The 13,215-nt window shown below is 44.0% G+C and overlaps 1 long non-coding RNA gene across 2 annotated transcripts; it reads right to left on the bottom strand.

Annotated features, from left to right (window-relative positions):
- Positions 1–1,496: 1,496 nt before the first annotated feature.
- Positions 1,497–6,651, bottom strand: LOC126494145 (uncharacterized). Of its 2 annotated transcripts, XR_007589957.1 has the most exons (3): positions 6,568–6,637; positions 6,103–6,202; positions 1,497–3,886 (listed from the first exon to the last, which is right to left on the bottom strand). It is a non-coding gene; the product is annotated as an uncharacterized lncRNA (long non-coding RNA). The 2 variants fall into 2 exon arrangements; XR_007589956.1 differs by lacking the exon at positions 6,103–6,202 and having other exon boundaries at positions 6,568–6,651.
- Positions 6,652–13,215: the final 6,564 nt, after the last annotated feature.

The following is a 13,215-nucleotide window of genomic DNA, read 5'->3' as shown; positions in this document are numbered from 1 at the left end:
TTTATTTATTATACAATATTCTTCCTGTGTGTATGCCTGCAGGCCAGAAGAGGGCACCAGACCTCATTACAGATGGTTGTGAGCCACCATGTGGTTGCTGGGAATTGAACTCAGGACCTTTGGAAAAGCAGGCAATGCTCTTAACCACTGAGCCATCTCTCCAGCCCTGAGTGTTATGTCTTTATAAAAAAGAAAAAAAAAAAAAAAAAAGCACAGAACCTGAAGCAGAGCTGGTGGAGATGCTCTGGTCTCTGCCCACACATCACTGGCTTATAGACATATCTTGCAGCTATCTCAGGCTCCTCCCTTGGCCCTCACCAGTGGTGCTGGAATCCAGACTCATCTTCATGTTAATACAGCAAGCACCTTTACCCATTGGAACGCCTCTCCTGACCCTGGCTACCTTGTTTTCCCTTCTCACCCTGAAGAGGAGCAGTTGCCACTGCTCATTTCTCTCTTATGAGAGAGAGCAGAGTGAACCAGCAGACAGTCTAGGCTTCAGTGTTCTCCCTCTGCCTTGTGGTTCCTAGGCTTGGAAGTCAGGTCATCAGGCTTGACATCGGCTCCTTTACCTGCTGAATATCTACTAGCCATTGCTTTTGAAACTGAGTCTCACTGTAGAGGCTAGACTGACTGGAACTCAGGCAGTTCCCCTGACTCAGCCTCCAAAGTGGTAAGATTACTGCTGAGTTATCGTGACAGGCTTCACACTTCTTCTAGTTTAATATTTTGATGCTACAGATCGGACCTTGGATCTCCCTGCGCTAGGCAGAAGCTATAGGACAAGCTCCACCCACAGCCCATACTTCAGTTCCAGAGGCTTGACAGCCTCTGGTCTGTCACACAAGGGCACTAGGCTTGTGTGTGCAAGGAAAACACTCATACACATAAAATAATTTTTTAAAAAAATATTGAGAAGGAAAGAAAGAAAGAAAGAAAGAAAGAAAGAAAGAAAGAAAGAAAGAAAGAAAGAAAGAAAGGAAATCACCATCTGGGTCAGCAAGAAAGCTCAGTGGATAAATGCACTTGCTGCCAAGCCTATAGCTTCAGTCTAAGTCCCAGAACCCAGGAAGTAGATGGATAGAACTTCTCCCTTAAGCTATCCTCTGATCTCCACATGCACGCCATAGCAGGCAGGCAAGCAGGCAAACACGACTGAGGCCCTGTCTCAAAATAAACATTTTTAAAAAAGAAGCTAAGATAAAATCCTAATTTAAAGAACATCTAGATAAGTAAAGATGTATCATGTTCATGAATGGAAAGAATTAATGTGGGGACTGGCAAGTTGACTCAGTAGTTAAGAGCACTTACTGTTCTTGCACAGGACCTGAGTTCTTTTCCCAGCTCCAGAGCATGCAATGCCTCTGACCTCCACAGGTGCATATACACGTGCACATGTACACATTGATACACATAATTAAAATTAATAATGACTAAAAAGTGTTTTTTCTTAGCCCAATTTAAGTAAATATGGCCTTTTTGCAATTGATTTTGTCTTGTTTTTTTTGTTTGTTTGTTTGTTTGTTTTGTTTTTTCTTTTTGGAAACAAGGTTTCTCTGTGTAGACCTGGATGCCCTGGAACTCGCTCTGTAGACCGGGCTAACCTCAAACTCAGATATCCTTCTGCCTCTGCCTTCTCAGTGTTGGGACTAAAGGTGTGCAACGCCACAGCTCGGCCAGATTTTTTCGGAAAACTTTTAAAAAGATTTATTTAGTTTTATTTAACTGTATACACGAGTATTGCTTACATGTATGTATGTGTGCCACAAAAATTCTAGGTGCTCGAGGAGGCCAGAAGTTTTGAGTCTACAGGAAGTGGAGTTATAGACAGTTAGTTGTGAGCCATCTTGTGGTTACTTGGAACTGAATTCAGGTCCTCTGGAAGAATGAGTGCCCTTAATTACTGAACCATCTTTCCAGCCCCTGAATATGGCTTCTTTAAAAACAAAACAAAGCAAAACCACATGGTGGGTGTGGTGGCGTGTGCCTTTAATCCCAGCACTTGGGAGTCAGAGGCAGGTGAATCTCTGTGAGTTGAGGCCAGCCTGGTCTACAAAGCTAGTCCCAGGACAGCCAAGGCTGTTACACAGAGAAAACCTATTTCAAAAAAACAAAATAAATAAAATAAAAAATAAAAAACAAACCCACAAAATTCAGGGTAGAAATGCAAGTGGAAACATACAAGTTAAGCTTCCTGGAAGCAAGGCTCTGTATGGAGATGGTCCTGACTTCTGGAGTAGGGCTCCTTGGAATTGCATGTGCCTGTCTTGACTACACCCTTGGATGGTGACTCAATTCTACCATTTTTTTTCCTCTATAAAGAAGCATAGAATCTTTGATCATAGTGTTCTTTGTCAGTAGTTGCCTTGGGCCTAATTTGTTATGAGAGACAGTTATCTGACTCATGAAAAGTCATTGTTCCTTCTTCATAGTTAACTAAGTATAACAGGCAAGGCAGCTCCATTAATGTTCGACAAATCAGTATAAAGCAAAAGTCAAATCAACAATCATCTTTTATATTAAGCTTTGCTAACCTAATGACAACCTACCCCAAACATATAAAATATTAAAATTAAGCTTATAGGCTATTAAAGTTAAATGCCTTATTTAATTGCAACAACACATACAAAAGAAAAGCATGGAAACCAGACCACATGATTTCCAAATCATGGAAACCAGATCTCTGTTATGAAGTCATCATTGTGATTCAGAATACGTTTATGTTAAAGCTGGGCATGCAGCACATCCAGGATCCCAGCACTCAGGGGCAGGGGTGAAACAGAGCAAGCAGGATGATTAGTCCAAGTTTGAGACCAGCTTGGCTTATGTAGTGAGCTCCAGGTTAGCCAAGACTACTATGAGGTCTCCTTTTTATAGCTGAGGACCGAACCCCGGACCTTGTTCTTGCTAGGCAAGTGCTCTACCACTGAGTTAAATCTCCAATCAGGAATCTAATTTTAAAAATGATATTAAATTTCATCTGTGATCTCAGGTTTCAAAACCATATCTTTATTAAAAAAAAAGATAGAAAAAAGTTTTTTCTCTTATTTCTCAATCTAGGACACTTGTGTCTAAATAACTCCTTATTATGGGGTTGGAGCCTATCCTGTGCATAATAAGACATTTAGTAACACTTGGCCTCTGCCCTCTAAATTCTCGTAGCATACCTGCTCTCCCCTTGCTTGCTTGCACATAGCCCTGCGTACCTTGCCCGCTGTCCTGTAGGTGACAGAATCATCTTAGCAGAGAATCACTGAACTGGAGAAAGTGAAATAAGTGGCTGGTGACTCCTAGCCTGTCCTATCTCCAATTCATATGACCTCATTGGAAGGCTTAGTTTTGTCATCAAGAAGCAGGGGGAAGATGTCCTTTTATGCACCTGTATTTCTAGCCTTTTGTCTTGGACAAAACTTCCTGAGAAAGGGGGCCTTTCTTGCCAAAACATTGCAATTAAGAGAGTGGTGATAGCCTGGTGGTGGTGCACACCTTTAGTCCCAGCACTTGGGAGGCAGAGGTAGGTGGATCTCTGTGAGTTCGAGGCCAGCCTGGTCTACAGAGTTTTCTCTCAAACAAACAAGCAAAACAAAGTCGTAGCTGCTTTGCCATTTGACAGAGGTGCCTGGAGGTGGGGGGAGGGGAGTCACAAAAGACTGAGAAAGCCTCTGGTTGGGAAAGGAGGCTTTTTACCTCTGAGTAAGAAGCCCCAGTGATTCATTATTAGCCCCACCACACCTCTAACCACACGCAGGATCTCACCTCCCTTAAAGCACTTAGTCATGTTCGCTTGGCAGACTGCAGGTGGTAGTTCTAGAGGCTTCTATGCATCCTCTCCTTCCACTTTCCCCTAGGGATGGACAAGGCTGAGTAATGGACAATGATCTGAGACCTGCAGAACCAGAAAGTGTGTGTAGCAGAGTCAGCTCTTATGGGTCACCAGCTGACAAGAGAGGACAGGAAAGGTCTGGTAATCTGCCCCTAAACCTCATCATCACCCAGGCATTGTGGTGCACATCTTTAATCCCAGCACTCAGGAGGCAAAGGATGGCCATCTCTGTGAGTTCCAGGCCAGTCTGGCTGAAACAGCAAGTTCTAGGCCAGCCAAGGCTCATCATACATGGTTCATGGGCAAGGAAATGCTGGCCCTCTCTAGTTGTGAAGTAACAATAGTAGCAACAACAACAACAACACACACACACACAAAACCACTTCATATCATTGAAGCTAAATTTAAACATACTATTGCCCCATCCACACACATGTGACATGGTTTTCAAATCCCTGCTGCCGCCTCTGACTTGGCCTTGGCATCAAGTTCAGCCTCCTTCCTAACACGATACACAAGACCCTTTACCTTCTGACCCCCCACGCTCCTCCCTCAAGCATACCTTATGCTACTCTCACTATAAAGTGTTCTTGCAATTCTCTGCAACTGAGAAGTTTCCTAACAGCTCCTCCTTTCCCAGTCATTTTTTATTTTTTGGGTGCCTTTTCCGCGTTCATTGTTCCTGTGTATATTTCCGTCATGGACAGAGCACTTATCACAGATTCCTCTAACTGTTAATTACTTCCTTTTCTCTTTCTACAGTATATTGTTATCTGATTAAACAAAGGTCACCGGGATTGTAAGTACTCCGTGGCTTGGAAAAGAAACTTGTTGGAGGCTGGAGGGGTGGCTCAAGGGAAGACACCTGCAGCCAAGTCTGACAACCTGAGTTCAACCCCTGGAGCCTGCGTGGTAGGAAAAGAGAACTGACTCCCAAAAGTTGTCCTTGGGCCTCCATGTGTGTGCCATGCCTTCTGACACAAACACACACAAATAAATAAATGCAATAATAAAAAATTTAAACAGGGGCTGGAGAGATGGCTCAGTGGTTAAGAGTACTGGCTGCTCTTCCAGAGGCCCAGGGTTCAATTCCCAACATTTACATGGCAGTTCACAACTGTCTATAACTCCTGTTTCAATGGATCTGACACCCTCACACAGACATATATGTGGGCAAAATGCCAATGTACATAACATACAAATAAATAAATTATTAAAAGGCAGTGGTGGCACACGCCCTTAATCTCAGCACTTGGGAGGCAGAGGCAAGCGGATCTCTGTGAATTCGAGGCCAGCCTGGTCTATGTTGGACTCTGGCGTCCAAACACGGAGAAGGAGTCGCCCCCAGAGACCACACACCACAGCCGATGCAAAAGCATGAGGAATTTATTAATTCTGTCATGACAGGGTCCCCCAGCATTCGGGAAGCCAAGGGACCTCGAATAGTGGGTACAGTCTACTTTTAAAGGGGCTACAGAAGCAAGGGGGGTTGTTCTTTGACTATTCTGATTGGCTTATTCGAAAGGGCTATTACCAATAATTGACTGGAGAGCTGTTGCCAGATCAGATGAGGTAAGAGGTCATTTTGACCTCGTTTCCCAGGGGACAGAACCAAAGCATACGTATATGGGTAATTGTTCAGGAACTGAGTACGTGCGAGTGTAGCTGTTAGGTCCTTGGTTCCCAGGGGAGGAGGGGAAGCACTATGGCATAGAGGCTGAGAGGATTCAGAATTGCCAAAAATGGCTTCAGAATTGTCTTAAAGTCTTACATCTACAAGAGCTAGTTGCAGGACGGCCTCCAAAGCTACAGAGACTCCAAAACCACAGAGAAACCCTGTCTTGAAAACAAACAAACAAAAAAAAACAAAGCTACAGAGAAACCCTGTCTTGAAAAAAGCAGAAAAATAAATAAATTAATTAATTAATTAAAAGAAGAAGAAGGAGAAGGAGGAGGAGGAGGAGGAGGAGTAGTAGTAGTAGTAGTAGAAGAAGAAGAAGAAGAAGAAGAAGAAGAAGAAGAAGAAGAAGAAGAAGAAGAAGAAGAAGAAGAAGAAGAAGAAGCAGCAGCAGCAGCAGCAGCAGCAGCCAGGTGTTGGTGCTCACCTTTTTTTTTTTTTTTAGTTTTTCGAGACAGGGTTTCTCCATAGCTCTGGAGCCTGTCCTGGCACTAGCTCTTGTAGACCAGGCTGGCCTAGAACTCACAGAGATCCGCCTGCCTCTGCCTCCCAAGTGCTGGGATTAAAGGCGTGTGCCACCACTGCCCAGCGAGGTGCTCACCTTTAATCCAGCACTCAGGAGGCAGAAGCCAGCAGATCTTTGTGAGTTCAAGGTCAGCCTAGTCTACAAAGTAAGTTCCAAGACAGGCTCCAAAGATACCCTGTTTCGAAAAATCAAAAACAAAAAAGGTAAGATAGGGCAACAACTGTACCTCTGCATCTCAACATCCAGCACATGGTCTATAAGCAACTAGTACTCAGTGAATGTGGAATACACAGATTCTTCAGGTGGAAGGAGATTGTGGCTGGGATGGTGGCAAATGCCTTTAAACCCAGCACTCAGGAAGCAGAAGCAGGTGGATCTCTATGAGTTCAAGGCTGGCCTAGTCTATATGGTGAGTTCTAGGCTTGTTAGAGTTACACAGTGAAACAGTATCTCAAAAGAAAAAAAAATGAAATTGCTCTCGGGTTATATCAGAAACAGGTTAAAATTGTAAAGGAAAGGGTACAGCTTTGGTGCACATACCTGCAAGAGTCTCTCCTTGATGGATCTCTTCACAGAAGATGGCCTTTTTCCTGGCAGTCCCATGGTGGCATAGAGCATGACTTGGCATGCTGTCCTTGCTACTGTTCCTCTTATAAAGTCACCAAGACTCAGTACTCCACCCTAATGAAGTTACGTAAGCTTAATCATTTCTAAACACTTTACCTCTAAACAAAAGAGGTCAGACTGACTCGTTAACATACACTTTAGGTTCGAGCAGGCTAACTGTATTTAAATCACAGCAGATAGCTAACTATGTATTTGGTAATCTAATTTATAAGACTGATAGCATTCTATCCTCACCCCATTCAACTGTATTTCTTAGAAGAGCATACACTATTACTACTGACGTACATTCCCCAGCCCCACTGTGGGGATTTTCAGTGAAGCATTTCTTTGATAAATAGGAATTACAAACTAGATTTTCTTTGCCTCCCTTCTTTCCTTCCTTTAGACAGAAGCTTACTACAGAGCCAAGGATGCAGTCAGACTCATGTTTGTTCTACCTGGGCCTGCCTAGGGCTGGGTTTCTGGTTGTGCCACCATAAGCCACCCCCACTGCTTGGATTTACTGTTTCATTCTCAAGAGGGTTTCTAGGCAGCACCTGACCAGGGAGTTCCAGTGTTCTAATTAGCTACTAATTGGCCATTCAAGTAATAATATCTGTCCAATACTCAGTCCCTAAAGATTAAGACTAATGAAGAAGCTATGTGGGTTCCTAAGATCTCACTGTAAGCCCAGGTTTATGTGAAATTTAATTAATGTTTATCAAATGCTCACTGCCTAAGTTCTTGGGTATCTGAAATTTCGTGAAGTGAATTCAAATATCTCTTCTGCAATTGGATAAGAACGCAGCAAAGCTAAGCAACTTGCTTGTCATTGGCCTTTAACTGAAAGGCTAGCTTTGTGACTACAGTTTTTATCTGCTAGATTCCCTAGAAGGAAGGAAGGAAGGAAGAAATGAAGGAAGGAAGAGAGGGAGGGAGGGAAGAAGGAAGGAAGGAAGGAAGGAAGGAAGGAAGGAAGGAAGGAAGGAAGGAAGGAAACTTGGAAGAGCCTCAAAGCCCAGCTCCAGCAGTGCTCAGAGAAGTCACCTTCTCACCCTAGTGAGGTAGGTAGAAAACGTTATTAATATAACTAGGACTTTAACTTTCACCCACAGTCTGTTTAGATAAGGAAATGCAGGCTGCTAGGCTCAGTCCAGATTGAGACAGACTTGAAGAAGAAATCCCCACACCCACCCAGGCTAGGGCCAGCCTCCTCTCAGCTTGCACAACCTCTATCCAGGGCCAGGAACTACCACGCCGGTCTTCTGAAGCCCTCGGACTTTGATCCTCGGGGCAGAATAAACTGAATGTAATTAATACCAAATCCACCTTTAGTTATCATAACCAGACATTTTCTTCCTCCCCCCTCTTCACTTAACATATCACAGGTCCATAACAATGTTTACAGATCTACCTTTTTGTGACTGTATGGCTTTTATTTGTTTGTTTGTTTGTTTTTCGAGACAGGGTTTCTCTGTAGCTTTGGAGCCTGTCCTGGAACTTGCTCTGTAGACCAGGCTGGCCTCAAACTCAGAGAGATCCACCTGCCTCTGCCTCCCGAGTGCAGGGTTTTTTTTGGCGTGAGGGGGGTTCGAGACAGGGTTTCTCTGTAGCTTGGTAGCTCTGTAGCCTGTCCTGGAACTAGCTCTTGTAGACTAGGCTGGCCTCGAACTCACAGAGATCCTCCTGTCTCTGCCTCCCGAATGCTGGGATTAAAGGTGTGTATCATCATGCCCAGCGTATATTTTTTTTTAAATAAATCCCTTGGTGGTTTCTTTTTTTTTTTTTTTTTTATTTATTTATTTATTTAGTATACAATGTTCTGTCTGTGTGTATCCCTGCAGGCCAGAAGAGGGCACCAGACCCCATTACAGATGGTTGTGAGCCACCATGTGGTTGCTGGGAATTGAACTCAGGACCTTTGGAAGAGCAGGCAAAGCTCTTAACCACTGAGCCATCTCTCCAGCCCCCCCAACGTATATTCTTAACAATTGTTGGATGAGAAGGGTTACATATTTAGCATGTTAATAACTATTACTAAATTGCCTGAGAGGTGGGACTCTTTCCTTTTCTCTCTCTCTCTCTCTCTCTCTCTCTCTCTCTCTCTCTCTCTCTCTCATCTTCTCAGTCTGTCCTAGAACTCATTTGAACTCAGAGATTCACTTGCCTGTGTCTCCCAAGGGCTGGGATTAAAAGTGAGCGCCACCAAGCCCAACTCCTAGTTTTTTGTTTTTGTTTTGTTTTGTTTTGTTTTAAAGGCAAGCACCACTCAGTTTCTATGGCAACTAGTATGGCTTCTGAGATTAAAGGTATGTGTTACCACTGCCAGGTCTGTTTTTTTTTTAATTTAATTTTATTTTTATTTATTTATTATGTATACAGTGTTCTGTCTGTCTGTATGCTTGCTGTCCAGAAGAGGGCACCAGATCTCATTTCAGATGGCCATGAGCCACCATGTGGTTGCTGGGAATTGAATTTAGGACCTCTGGAAGAGCAGTCAGTGAGTGCTCTTAGCCTCTAAGCCATCTCTCCAGCCCTCCTAGTTTTTGGGGTTTTTTTAATATTTTTTTTATTTGTGTGCATGTGTGTGAATGCAGAAGTCAGAAGACAACTCTCATGGCTCAATTCTCTTCTGCCACCTCGTGGGATCCAGGGATCCAGCTATGTCATCTGGTCTGTGTACAAGCACCCTTACCCGATAAGCCATCTCTTTGGCTCTTTCTCTCTCTGTCAACAGCTTTATTGAGGAGGGAGAGATGACTCAGTGGGTAAGAACACCTACTGCTCTTTCAGAGGACTTAAATTTGGATCTCACTTTAGGTGGCTCACAGCCATTCATAATTTTACTCCAAAAAATCCGATTCCCTCTGGCCTCCAAGTCACTCCCATACACATGCACCTCCTCACATGCATACACATAATTCAAAAATAAAAATAGCGACTGGAGAGAAGGCTCTGCAGTAAAGAACACTTGCTGCTCTTGCAGAGGACTCAGATTTGGGTCTCATACCCACATGGTAGCTCACAAACTCCTGTTCCAAGGGATCGGATACCTCAGACACCCTTTTGTGGTCTCCTTGGGTACTTACACTCAAATAGTACATATACATACATACATACATACATACATACACGCGAAATACTCAAACACGTAATTCTTTTCATCTTTTAGCCAGGTGGTGGCACATGCCTTTAATCCCAGCCTTTAGCCTCCTAAACAGGCGGATCTCTGAGTTGCAGGCCAGTCTGGTCTACAAAATGAGTTCTAAGATAGCCAGGGCTACACAGAAAAACCCTGTCTTGAAAAACAAAACAAAACAAAAGACTGAGTGTAGTGGCACATGCCTTTAGTTCATCACTCAGAAGGCAGAGGCAGGGTGTGTCTCTATGAATTGGAAGTCAGCCTGGTCTACACAGTAAGCTCCAGGCTAGCCAGAACTACATAGTGAGATCCTGTCTCAAAAAAGCCAAAGAACAAATTAAATATTTTTTAAAAGAAGAGCCCTATTGAGCTATAATGGTTTACATTAAACTACCCATTTTCACTTCCCCTCCTCCCCTTATTTTGAAACAGCCTAACTTGCCTGTTTGTACATATGTGCACGCCATGCATGCCTGGTGCTCTCAGAGTCAGAAGAGGGCTTTGGATCCCTTGGGATTGGAGTTACAGATGGTTGTGAGCCACCACGTGGGTGGTGGGAATCAAACTTGGGGCCACTGGAAAAGCTTCGAGCGTTTTTAGCCACAAAGCCAACTATGGGGGGGGGGGGTCAAATTTTTCTTTGGGCCACCAGCTCACAAATAAGAACACAGAAACTTATTATTAATTATGAAAGCATGGCCTTAACTTAGGCTTTTCCCACTAGCTCTTTTTTTTAAATATTTATCTTTGTGTTTTCTTTTCTTTTAAAAGACTTATTTATTGTGTATACAGTATTCTGCCTGCAAGCATGCCTTCAGGCCAGAAGAGGGCACCAGATCTCATTACAGACGGTTGTGAGCCACCGTGTGGCTGTTGGGAATTGAACTCAGGATCTTCGGAAGAGCAGGCAGTGCTCTTAACCATTGAGCCTTCTCTCCGCTCTTATAATAATCTCTGAGCTCTTATAATTTAAATTAATCTGCTTTTATTTATCCGCATGTGGCTTTTTACTTTCTTTCATTCTGTATGTCTCATTGGTGATGCTTCTGCAGCCCCTCTTCCCCTCTCTCCCCAGAAATCCTACCTACCTATTGGCCATTCAGCTTTTTATCACACCAATTACAGCAACACATTTTCACACGGTGTACAGATATCCCACAACACGTGTGTGTTGGAGCACATAGGTGAGCTGCTATTGGGGTCAGAATGGGATGCTGGGAATCCTCCTTTATCACTGTGTCTTATTGCCTCGGGACAGGGTCTCTTGATGAACTGGAAACTTACCTTTTCCTCTCAGCTGACTGGCCCGCAAACGTCCACAATTCACCTCCCACCCCCAGCGCTGGACCTGTAGGCATGTACAGCCATGCCCAGGTTTATGTGAGCACTGGGGATTCGAACTCAGACTCACAGGTTTGCAGAGCAAGCAGTCTTGCCCACTGAGTCAGCTTCCCAACCTTTCCTTTATTTTCTACTGGATTTACTTTATTTTTTCCCTCAGGTCCTTGAGTCTCAATCCCCTTACTAGTGAAAATCGTGTGTGAGCTATGCTATTCACCTGTGTTCCTTTTTTTTTAAAAGATGCATTTGTATTTATATATTTTATTCATATGGGCGTCTGTTTTGCCTACATGCATGTCTCTACACCATGTACATGCATGCAATGCCCCTGAAGGCCAGAAGAGGGCATCAAATACTATAGGATGGAGTTACAGATGGCCTTTAGCCCCCCCACCCCCCCTATAGATCCTGAGGATTAAACTTGGATCCTCTGTAATAAATCATGCTTTTATGTACATGCTACTGATGATTGAACTCAGGGTCTTTTGTTTTGTTTTGTTCTTTGTTGTTTTTCGAGATGGGGTTTCTCTCTGTCACCCTGGCTATCCCGGAACTCGCTTTGTAGACCAGCCTGGCCTCCAACTCACAGATATCTGCCTGCCTCTGCTTCCTGAGTGCTGAGACTAAAGGCACAGGCCACCATGTCCAGCAAACTCAGGATCCTGTACATGCTAGGCAAGCATTCTACCACTCAGTTACAAAAAGCATTTCTTTTAAGAGAGATAGGATCTTGCTCTGTATCCCAGGCCGGTCTTGAATTTACAATGCCGCAATGCCTGACTAACCCAATCACTTCTACCCACTTTTAACAGAGCACTGTTTGTGGGTGACATATGCAATAGAAGTCTGTAAAATCAGGAAATGAAGTTAACGGGAAATCAGTACTGCCCCATGACTTAGGCGGTCTGCTTCCTTCTGTGGCTTTTCCCCTTGCCTCGCGGTCCTGCCCATAGTGCTTCCTCTCCTTCCTTCCCACTGTCCAGCCACAGTCCAGTGGTTTTAGCTGACTGCAGTCTTCTTCCCACTGCCTCACTCAAGCATTGGTCTTTCTGACCAATTCCTGCCCTAATAGAACTCTGCCAGCAGCTATGGCACTACGTAAAGGTGTGTGCATGTTTACATGTGTGGATGTACCTGCGCGCGCGCGCGTGTGTGCGTGCGTGTGTGCGTGTGTGTGTGTGTGTCGGTTGGGCTAAGACACACTTTAAAGGGGAAGAGGGTAGGAGAGAGGAGGTGACAGTTCTGCCCCAGGCTGCTTTGTAGCAGTCTACTCCATATTAATAAATAATAACAAATAATAATGACTACCATTCAATTCCTACTAGTGAGTGCTCTTGATTGTTTCATTTGATCCCAAAATATTTTTTCAAACTTCAAGAGATCTTGCCCTTCCATGATGACCGTGTAAGCTGCGTCTGATTATTCCTCGTGACTCCGTTCCAGTCCAGTTAGGGAATCTGTGTTGGACCCACTTGGGCTTCAACACTTTATCATTTATTTTGGGTTTTGGAGACAGGCTTTCAATACGTAGCCCAGGCTGGTTCTGAACTTGTGTTGATCCTTCTGCTTCATATAATATTTTCCTAAGTTTATTTATTTTATATGTATGGGGGTTTAGCCTGAATGTTTGTCTGTGTTCCACATCTGTGTAGTGCCCTCAGAAAAGAGCATTAGCGCCTCTGAAACTAGAGTTACAAATGGTTGTCAGCTGTCGCGTGGGTGCTGGGAACCAAAGCTGGGTCCTCTGCAAGAGCAGCCAGTGCTTTTAGCCACCGACCCATCTCTCTAGCCTCTTCTTTTTTAATAACCCACTGAGCTCAATTTGTGCTCCATCCACTCAGATGTTTTAAAATGTGTGGAACTGCACCCTTAAAGAAAATTGACTCCCCTTCCCCCAAAGCCATCAACTGTCAACGGTTCCTCAGTTAGAGGTGAGTGCTTATGGGTCTCTTTTTCCTGCATGCTGGGTATCAATTGCCTTGATCGTCTGCAGACAACCACAGCTGACGTGCATTCATGAGTTCAGTGGTCCCTTCCGGAAGATACTGCTCTATTCCAGTCCTCCCTGACTTGTTGTTCTAAACCATCCTCCCACCTGT

This window comes from Alexandromys fortis, unplaced genomic scaffold (assembly GCF_014885135.2).
Source record: "Alexandromys fortis isolate MF-2015 unplaced genomic scaffold, M_Fortis_MF-2015_v1.1 scaffold_369, whole genome shotgun sequence".
Classification (NCBI taxonomy): domain Eukaryota; kingdom Metazoa; phylum Chordata; class Mammalia; order Rodentia; family Cricetidae; genus Alexandromys; species Alexandromys fortis.
This window is presented reverse-complemented; position numbering and strand designations above follow the sequence as displayed.